The sequence below is a fragment of the Physeter macrocephalus genome, chromosome 7 (assembly GCF_002837175.3).
Source record: "Physeter macrocephalus isolate SW-GA chromosome 7, ASM283717v5, whole genome shotgun sequence".
Classification (NCBI taxonomy): Eukaryota; Metazoa; Chordata; class Mammalia; order Artiodactyla; family Physeteridae; genus Physeter; species Physeter macrocephalus.
Window position 1 is genome coordinate 132,361,578 of NC_041220.1, and position 10,149 is coordinate 132,371,726.

General features: G+C 36.3%; 1 protein-coding gene across 1 annotated transcript in view; it reads left to right on the forward strand.

Moving 5' to 3' along the window:
* Nucleotides 1–10,149, forward strand: part of C7H4orf33 (chromosome 7 C4orf33 homolog) — a 75,076-nt gene that overhangs the window by 37,873 nt on the left and 27,054 nt on the right. Inside the window, exon 9 of the transcript XR_008617918.1 lies at nucleotides 5,618–5,675. The gene's annotated coding sequence lies outside the window, so the exon portion shown is untranslated. The remainder of the gene's footprint in view (nucleotides 1–5,617; nucleotides 5,676–10,149) is intronic.

Sequence of the window (10,149 nt, forward strand, 5' to 3'; positions counted from 1 at the left end):
AACCTACAGCCAAGATTACTCTACCCAGCAAGGATCTCATTCAGATTCGACAAAGAAATCAAAAGCTTTACAAACAAGCAAAAGCTAAGAGAATTCAGCACCACCAAACCAACTTTACAACAAATGTTAAAATTCTCTAGGCAGGAAACACAAGAGAAGAAAAAGACCCACAAAACAATTAAAAGACCCAAAACAATTAAGCAAATAGTAATAGGAACATACATATTGATAATAACCTTACATGTAAATGGATTAAATGCCCCAACCAAACAACAAAGACTGGCTGAATGGATACAAAAACAAGACGCGTATGCATGCTGTCAGCAAGAGACCCACTTCAGACCTAAGGACGTGTACAGACTGAAAGTGAAGGGATGGAAAAAGATATTCCATGCAAATGGAAATCAAAAGAAGCTAGAGTAACAATACTCATATCAGGTAAAATAGACTTTAAAATAAAGAATGTTACAAGAGATAAGGAAGGGCACTACATAATGATCAAGGGATCAATCCAAGAAGAAGCTATAACAATTATAAATGTTTATGCACCCAACATAGGAGCTCCTCAGTACATAAGGCAAGTCCTAACAACCGTGAAAGGAGAAATCAACAGTAACACAATAATAGTAGGGGAGGTTAACACCCTGCTTACACCGATGGACAGATAATTCAAACAGAAAATAAATAAACACAAGCTTTACATGACACAATAGACCAGATAGATTTAACTGATATTTTTAGAACATTCCACCCAAAAGTGGCAGAATACACTTTCTTCTCAAGTGCTCATGGAACATTCTCCAGGAGAGATCACATCTTGGGTCACAAATCAAGCCTTGGAAAATTTAAGACAATTGAAATCCTGTGAAGCATCTTTTCTGACCACAATGCTATGAGACTGGAAATCAATTACAGGAAAAAGACAGTAAAAAACAAATGCATGGAGGCTAAACAGGGTGCTACTAAATAACCAAGAGATCACTGAAAATATTAAAGAAGAAATTTAAAAAAACATAGAAACAAATGACAATGAAAACACGACAATCCAAAACCTATGGGATGCAGCAAAAGCAATTCTAAGAGGGAAGTTTATAGCAATTCAATCTAACCTCAAGAAACAAGAAAAGTCCCAAATAATCTAACACCTAAAGCAACTAGAGAAAGAAGAGCAAAGAAAACCCAAAGTCAGTAGAAGGAAAGAAATCATAAAGATCAGAGCAGAAATAAATGAAATAGAAACAGGGAAAACAATGGCAAAAATCAATAAAACTAAAAGCTGGTTCTTTGAGAAGATAAACAAAATTGATAAACCCTTAGCCAGACTCATCAAGAAAAAAAGGGAGAGGATTCTAATCAGTAAAATTAGAAATGAAAAAGGAGAAATCACAACAGAAACCACAAAAATTCAAAGAATTATAAGAGACTACTGCAAACAACTATATGCCAATAAAATGGACAACCACAAAGAAATGGACAAATTCTTGGAAAGGTAAAATTTTCCAATACTAAACCAGGAAGAATTAGAAAATATAAACAGACCTATCACAAGTAATGAAATTGAAACTGTGATTAAAAATCTTCGAAGGCCCGTGAGCCATGGCCGCTGGGCCTGCGCGTCCGGAGCCTGTGCTCTGCAACAGGAGAGGCCACAACAGTGAGAGGCTTGTGTACTGAAAAAAAAAAAAAAAAAAAAAAAATCTTAAAACAAACAAAAGTCCAGGACCAGATGGCTTCACAGATGAATTCTATCAAACATTTAGAGAAGAGCTAACACCCATCCTTCTCAAACTCTTCCAAAAAATTGCAGAGGAAGGAACACTCCCAAACTCATTTATGAAGCCACCATCACCCTGATACCAAAACCAGAAAAAGATATCACAAAAAAGAAAATTATAGTCCAATATCACTGATGAACATAGATGCAAAAATCCCGAACAAAATACTAGCAAACAGAATCCAACAAAATATTAAAAGGATCATACAGCATGATCAAGTGGTATTTGTCCCAGGGATGCAAGGAGTCTTCAATATACACAAATCAATCAGTATGGTACTGGCACAAAAGCAGAAATGTAGATCAATGGTACAGGATATAAAGCCCAGAGATAAACCCACACATATGGTTACCTAATTTACGAGAAAGGAGGCAAGAACATACAGTGGAGAAAAGAGAGCCTCTTCAATAAGTGGTGCTGGGAAAAGTGGACAGCTACATGTAAAAGAATGAAATCAGAACACTCCCTAACACCGCACACAAAAATAAACTCAAAATGAATTAAAGACCTAAATGTAAGGCCAGACACTATAAAACTTTTAGAGGAAAACATAGGAAAAACACTCTTTGACATAAACCACAGCAAGATTTTTGACCCACCTCCTAGAATAATGAAAATAAAAATAAAAATAAACAAATGGGACCTAAGGAAACTTCAAAGCTTTTGCACAGCAAAGGAAACCATAAATAAGACGAAAAGACAACACTCAGAATGGGAGAAAATATTTGCAAATAAAACAATAGACAGGATTAATCTCCAAAATATACAAACAGCTCATGCAGCTCAATATCAAAAAAACAAACAATCCAATTAAAAAATGGGCGGAAGACCTATAGACATTTCACCTAAGAAGACATACAGATGGCCTGGAGGCACATGAAAAGATGCTCAACATCACTAATTATTAGAGAAATGCAAATCAAAACTACAATGAGATATCACCTCACATCAGTTAGAATGGGCATCATTAGAAAATCTACAAACAACAAATGCTGGAGAGGGTGTGGAGAAAAGGGAACCCTCTTGAACTGTTGGTGGGAATGGAAATTGATACAGCCACTGTGGGGAACAGTATGGAGGTTCCTTAAAAAACTAAGAATAGAACTACCATGTGACCCAGCAATCCCACTACTGGGCATATACCCTGAGAAAACCATAATTCAAAAAGACACATGGACTGCAATGTTCATTGCTGCTCTATTTACAATAGCCAGGTCATGGAAGCAAGCTAAATGTCCATCGACAGATGAATGGTTTAAAATGGTACTGATGAACCTAGTGGCAAGGCAGTAATAAAGACGTAGACATAGAGAATGGAGTTGAGGACACGGGGAGGGGAAGGGTAAGCTGGGATGAAGTGAGAGAGTGGCATGGACATATATACACTACCAAATGTAAAATAGATAGCTAGTGGGAAGCAGCCGCATAGCACGGGGAGATTAGCTCAGTGCTTTGCAACAACCTAGAGGGGTGGGATAGGGAGGGTGGGAGGGAGACACAAGAGGGAGAGGCTATGGGGATATATATATGCGTATGGCTGATTCACTTTGTTGTACAACAGAAGCTAACACAGTATTGTGAAGCAATTATAATCTGATAAAGATCTATTTAAAAAAATCACCATGCCTGTTTACAAAGGTAAGCTATGATAAAGAAATATTTGCACCAAAGGGAGCATTGTTAATTTTATTTTACAAGCACGTATAAGTAAATGTTAGATACCTTAATATATGCAGGGTAATGTAAAAAAATTCTTGGTATAAAGTACCCTGTAACTTAATAATATTTCATATCGAGCATCTACCGTTTTCCAAGGAATTTATAATCATTTTTTCACTTAGTTCCTCATAAAAACCTTATCAGATGGGTATCATCATCATCCCTATTTTATGGATGAGGAAACTGAGGCTCAAAGAAGTTATATAATTTGATCAAGGTCAAAGAACTGATAAACATAATGAATAGAATATTAATGCCAATAACTGTGTATATACAGTTTGCCTGAAGTTCACTTCTCCGGAACTGAACTTGTTCACTGTAAAAGAAAATTTTAAATACCAACACTCTAGTTTTAGCAAAACTATATTATAATACCATAAGAGAGTTCCACATATTTCAATTGCCTATAATGTGAGAACTCATGATTATGAAGTAAATGACAAGTGCCAGAATAGTTTCCATTACAGGTGCCAGCAGTCCTGCTGGGCCCTATCCTGGCTCTTGCTGATACCATGTGGCAACAATCATTTGTGTTAATTTAGTTATTGGGGGTGAGGCTTCGAGTCTTGTGGCGTTTGGGGCATCTAAACAGTGGCAATGGCTCCAGTGATCTCCCAGTTAATTGGCACCCTTTCCTTAGCCCAATCCAGGAAGACTGGCCACAAGAATACTGGGGAAATGGGAACCACCTTCTGCCCTGTTATTTTCCCAGATGGCTTTGCACTAAGATCCCATCTTCTTTGCTTCACCCTCTCCTCTGTGTCATTTCTCTATTTCCCCTCCTTCTCTCCCATATGTGACAGAACATAAAACTTTAGTCTACTTTCATTTGAGCAAGGAGGGCGGCTAGGGAGAGGAGAAAAACCAACAGCCAATCCTTCTACACTCAAATTTGCTTTCGGGGTTGAGGGTGTTAAGGCAGGGTTTTTCAGTTCTTGAAAATTAGGAAACAAACAAAAAGTTAGTCTTCTTTTAATACAAAATATTGAATTTCAAATAATTATGGTACTCACTAATACTTTTATTTCTTTTATGTAATCTTAATATATTTTCCACTTAATATATTGATAACCCTTAATTTATATTACCATTATGCATTGTTAACTGGCTCAGTTGAATAGGTGAAGGGGAAAAACTTGTCTTGGAGAACATTTTATCCATTTCTGCATAACCCACATTTGACTTCTAAAACATTAATTACATTTGCAGTGAGGCAAACAAAGTTTTAGAAGGGCAGTCAAACCTCGTGTATTAGGTATTAGCTGGTGGCCTTTGAGAGTGCAGAGCATGCACAATTACGCTGTGCAGTTGCATGTAACTTTTCATTAATGCCTTTGAAGCAGCTTGAACAATGCAGAACAGCTGATTGTATCTCCTTTAAACTTTACCTCTTTTCCTTCTCCAATTTGACCCCATGCCTTAGGTCATAATGTATTTCACTGCCTACTATTATTATTGCAAAAGTATTTTAACTGGTAATTCCAATGGGATAGGTCACTTTCAGTGGCTCTCAGTTTTACCTCTTGAAACTTATAATAGCACAGTAGCCCTGTGCCAGTACCTGAGGAAATAATGGAATTCTAAATAGTTATCCAATAATTTGGTCCAGAAATAAAACTATGTATCCAAAAAAAAATCCATTACAATTTAATGCAGGGTGATATATACCTTTATATACATATCAGAAGTCTTTGTTAAAACATGCAAATACACTTACGAATTTAAGTAACTCTACCGTTACCTGAGCTGAACTCTGCCAATTTGCTAGAATTATTTTTTTTGAATAATTATCATATACTCATAACCTAAACCTTGGATGTTGGACTCTCACCATCAAGTAATTCCTGAAACGGCATTTAGAACCATCTGATCACAATGTTTTTCTAGGACATTGTTTCTTACTGCTTTTTGCCACTAGATGGAAGAAGCAGGTTAACAAAATGATATTTTTGGTGCCTTATTCAACTCTACCCAGAAACAACCACAAGACTGTGTTTAAAATAATGACAGTCTCAGCATTCTTTTATTTATTTTTACTGCAGTATTTCTTTTCCTGTGAATACTGGATCTAAGAACTGTATTTTTTTGTTTTTTCTATAGAGATTAATTTTATTATTTTAAAGGACTGAAATTTTCAAAAGTAACTAAGAAAGAAAACAACTGCCAGCTGGAAGAGGAGAGGTAAGAATTATATAAAGATACTGGTAACAGGTATGTTGCAAAGCAATTCTCCACATGGATTATTGTCCAATAAATAACAAACCTCATTCATTTAATTATTCTTTTGTGCCACAAATGCTTATGGAGCAATTGGCACATTGAAGACACTAGACTAGGTGCTGAGAAACACACAGGTGATGAATTAAGTGCAGGAACTGCTTATAAAATTTTTACATTCTACAAGATATCTGAGCAAGAGGTAAGTTGTATTCATTTATGCATCATTTCAAATAAGGTAGAAATGGATAAATACTAGAAATATGGGCGCAATATATTGGACATACAGGGAGGGTGGGTTTGGAGTGTCGCTTTCATCTGAGGAGAGCAGGAATCACTTCATGAAGAAACTGGAATTAAGAGGGACAGTTGATGTGGGAGGGGCAGAGAATGGCTTTCCTATGATAGAGGCAGAATGAGCAAAGGCACAGAGCAGGAAATAGCAGTTTAAAAACATGTATAATGATGAAAGGACAGTGCATTTTAACAAACAATTTAAATGTTTGTATAGATAGGACACTGTAAAATGTAGTTTTTGAGCAAATGATAGATACAGGAAGTAACCTCAGAAGCTAAAGCACCATGTAGAGAAGAGTGGGCATTCTGGACAGTGAAGCTTCAGCTTGGAAACAGGAGATCACTCAAGATGAAATAACCTGGAAATGGGAACACTAGCATCCATCTGATGCTGGTGTTTTATCAAAAGTACGTTTACTGTACATGTGGGTTTGTAAATTGGTGGGAAGACTCCATAAGAGAATGATAATTTTGACTTAGGAGGGCAGCTTCCTGCAGCTTCTGTTCTCCTTCATCACTCTGCACAGGTTAGAAAGGAGACCAAGGTGGTAAACGGTGTCATTTGACTCCAAAAAACCAGTATTTAATCTTTAGAATAACAAGTAGTACCACCTACCTTCATACCTAGTGGTCTACTGATGTGAATGATCAAAGAATTCTATTCCAGCTGCTGAAGGCAATGAGCTTGAAGCTTGATATTAGGAGTAGCTATAAAATTATCCAGTTTTTAAATCCAACCACAGAATTTGTTTTTATGGCCTCCTATGGAACTGTAGCTACAGGTTAACTAAAGGTTATTTAAGTAATATTTCCTTTTTATGGTTCTGAATTCACTGCCTTGTAATTTCAGAGATCACCTTGTTCTACAGTGGGACAAGCTTTATGGTGTTATAATTTTGTATAGCTCAATGAAGATCATATAACTTTTTCTTTTCCAAATTTTGATTCTATATTATTTCTATACTATTATTTGTGTCTAGCTCATCACTATATTAATTGCTAGAATGTAGCTAGGATACCTTATATAATTTTAAGCCTTATATTTCCTGTTTTGTTCTATGTCTTGCTTATAAGTAAGGTGTAATTAAAACTTAAAATTAAATATTGTCATATCTTAGTGGGAGTAAAAATGCTATGCATTAAGTCGTATTTAAATTTGATAAATATGTGAAAGTACATAGAATTACTAGATTACCTGATACATACATACATATATGCTTTTATATATTTATATTTCAGATGAATAAATTCAGATTATAAACAGCCTCACCATTTTCTTCTGTAAAGCAACTTTGTGGTAATAGCTAAATATATGCATATTTTCCCAAATTTAAAATAGTAACCTATGATTTTAATACACATATAAAATATTAGCTATGTTTAGACCTTATTAAATAAAGCTAATAATTCTATTTTGTTGATACTTCATATACTTTATAAAACATAAACTGATTCCCCTATAAGGATCAGGTTGATTTTATCACTTTTTTTCCCATCTACAATTAAATCTTAAAAAAAGAATCATGACTCAGTAGTAGTGTATTAGGTCTGAAAAAATATAACTTCAAAGATACTTATCAGAAGGATAAAAAATGGCTATAGAAGCCTACGTAAATTACTGGCTTTCTTTTAGGGCTGTGTCTACATAGGCAAGGTAGAGAATAGAAGTACTTACTTGAAAAGAGCTGGGCAAAAATTTTAAGCCCTGTAATTGAAGAAATGATACAGTAAGGAGTTTGTAGCCTGGTTAGCTGGACTGTATATTTACATTGATTCCATTGACTTGACATAATTGTGTTAACTCTCTGTAACTTTTTACCCTTATAGATATGGGTAGAAAACCTAGAAATAAAATTATCTAATTTGATACAACCTAGCCCTACCTTTAAAGCAGCTTGGTTTCCTTTTTGTTTTTTTAACATCTTTATTGGAGTATAAATGCTTTACAATGGTGTGTTAGTTTCTGCTTTATAACAAAGTGAATCAGCTATACATATACATATACCCCCATATCTCCTCCCTCTTGCGTCTCCCTCCCACCCTCCCTACCACCCCTCTAGGTGGTCACAAAGCACCAAGCTGATCTCCCTGTGCTATGCAGCTGCTTCCCACTAGCTATCTGTTTTACATTTGGTGGTATATATAAGTCCATGCCACTCTCTGAGTTCGTCCCACCTTACCCTTCCCCCTCCCTGTGTACTCAAGTCCGTTCTCTACATCTGCATCTTTATTCCTGTCCTCCCCCTAGATTCTTCACAACCTTTTTTTTTTTAGGTTCCATATATATGTGTTAGCATACGGTATTTATTTTTCTCATTCTGACTTACTTCACTCTGTATGACAGTCTCTAGGTCCATTCAACTCACTACAAATAACTCAATTTTGTTTCTTTTTATGGCTGAGTAATATTCCATTGTATGTATGTGCCACATCTTTATCCATTCATCTGTCGATGGACATTTAGGTTGCTTACATGTCACAGCTATTGTAAATAGAGCTGCAATGAATATTGTGGTACATGACTCTTTTTGAAATATGGTTTTCTCAGGGTATATGTCCAGTAGTGGGATTGCTGGGTCACATGGTAGTTCTATTTTTAGTTTTTTGAGGAACCTCCATACTGTTCTCCATAGTGGCTGTATCCATTTCCATTCCCACCAACAGTGCAAGAGGGTTCCCTTTTCTCCACACCCTCTCCAGCATTTATTGTTTGTAGGCTCTTTAAAGACCTTTGTGAGACCTTGGCCCTCTTAATTTTGGAAAACATACTCCAGATCACATCAGGCATATTAAAACATTCCTGTCCCTCCATATGCTGCAGGAAATATAACATAGGAGCAGTAGACTAGTAGACGTAATGTGAGGTTTTGTATTAAATTAGATACTTAATAATTTTGATTTTCTGGTTTGGGTTACGATTTAGGGGTCTAATGAATAATGCCTTTCATATTTCTTCCTGAGTTCAGAACCAAAGAAGAAATATATTCAGGAGACAGAAAGATGGAGAGCAAGATAGCGGCTTTATTACTAGGAAAAGCTGAAGAAAAGAATCTGTTTTAAATATGTGGCCAGAGGGAGCTTTCTACCACTGCCCTCTGAAACGAACTTGCAGCATTCCCTCTGAAAACCTTCAGGCTTCCACTTGCCACAGAGTGGATGGAAGCCCAGAATGGTCCCTCGCTGCGGGGTCTGAAAGAGGGGAAGAGGGGGGAGCTGAGTGGAGAATGTTTGGTTTTTCTCCAAACTCCCTGGCCAGAAAAGAGGGGGTAAAGGACAATCAGAGGGGCCCGGAGTATTTTTAGCTGAAATTCCTCCACATGAAAATATTGAGCCATTTGCAGCCACATGGATGGACCTAGAGATGATCATACTAAGTGAAGTCAGTCAGACAGACAAAGACAAGTATCATATGATATCACTTATATGTGAAATCTAAAAAAAAATGATACAAAGGAACTTATTTACAAAACAGAAATAGACTCACAGACATAGAGAACAAACTTATGGTTACCAAAGGGGAAAGTGGGGTGGGGAGGGATAAATTAGGAATTTGGGATTAACAGATACACACTATGATACATAAAACAGATAAGCAACAAGGACCTCCTGTCGGTATTTATTTTTCTCATTCTGACTTACTTCACTCTGTATGACAGTCTCTAGGTCCATTCAACTCACTACAAATAACTCAATTTTGTTTCTTTTTATGGCTGAGTAATATTCCATTGTATGTATGTGCCACATCTTTATCCATTCATCTGTCGATGGACATTTAGGTTGCTTCCATGTCCCAGCTATTGTAAATAGAGCTGCAATGAATATTGTGGTACATGACTCTTTTTGAAATATGGTTTTCTCAGGGTATATGTCCAGTAGTGGGATTGCTGGGTCACATGGTAGTTCTATTTTTAGTTTTTTGAGGAACCTCCATACTGTTCTCCATAGTGGCTGTATCCATTTCCATTCCCACCAACAGTTCAAGAGGTTTCCCTTTTCTCCACACCCTCTCCAGCATTTATTGTTTGTAGGTTTTTTGATGATGGCCATTCTGACTGGTGTGAGGTGATACCTCATTGTAGTTTTCATTTGCATTTCTCTAATGATTAGTAATGTTGAGCATCCTTTCATGTGTTTGTTGGCA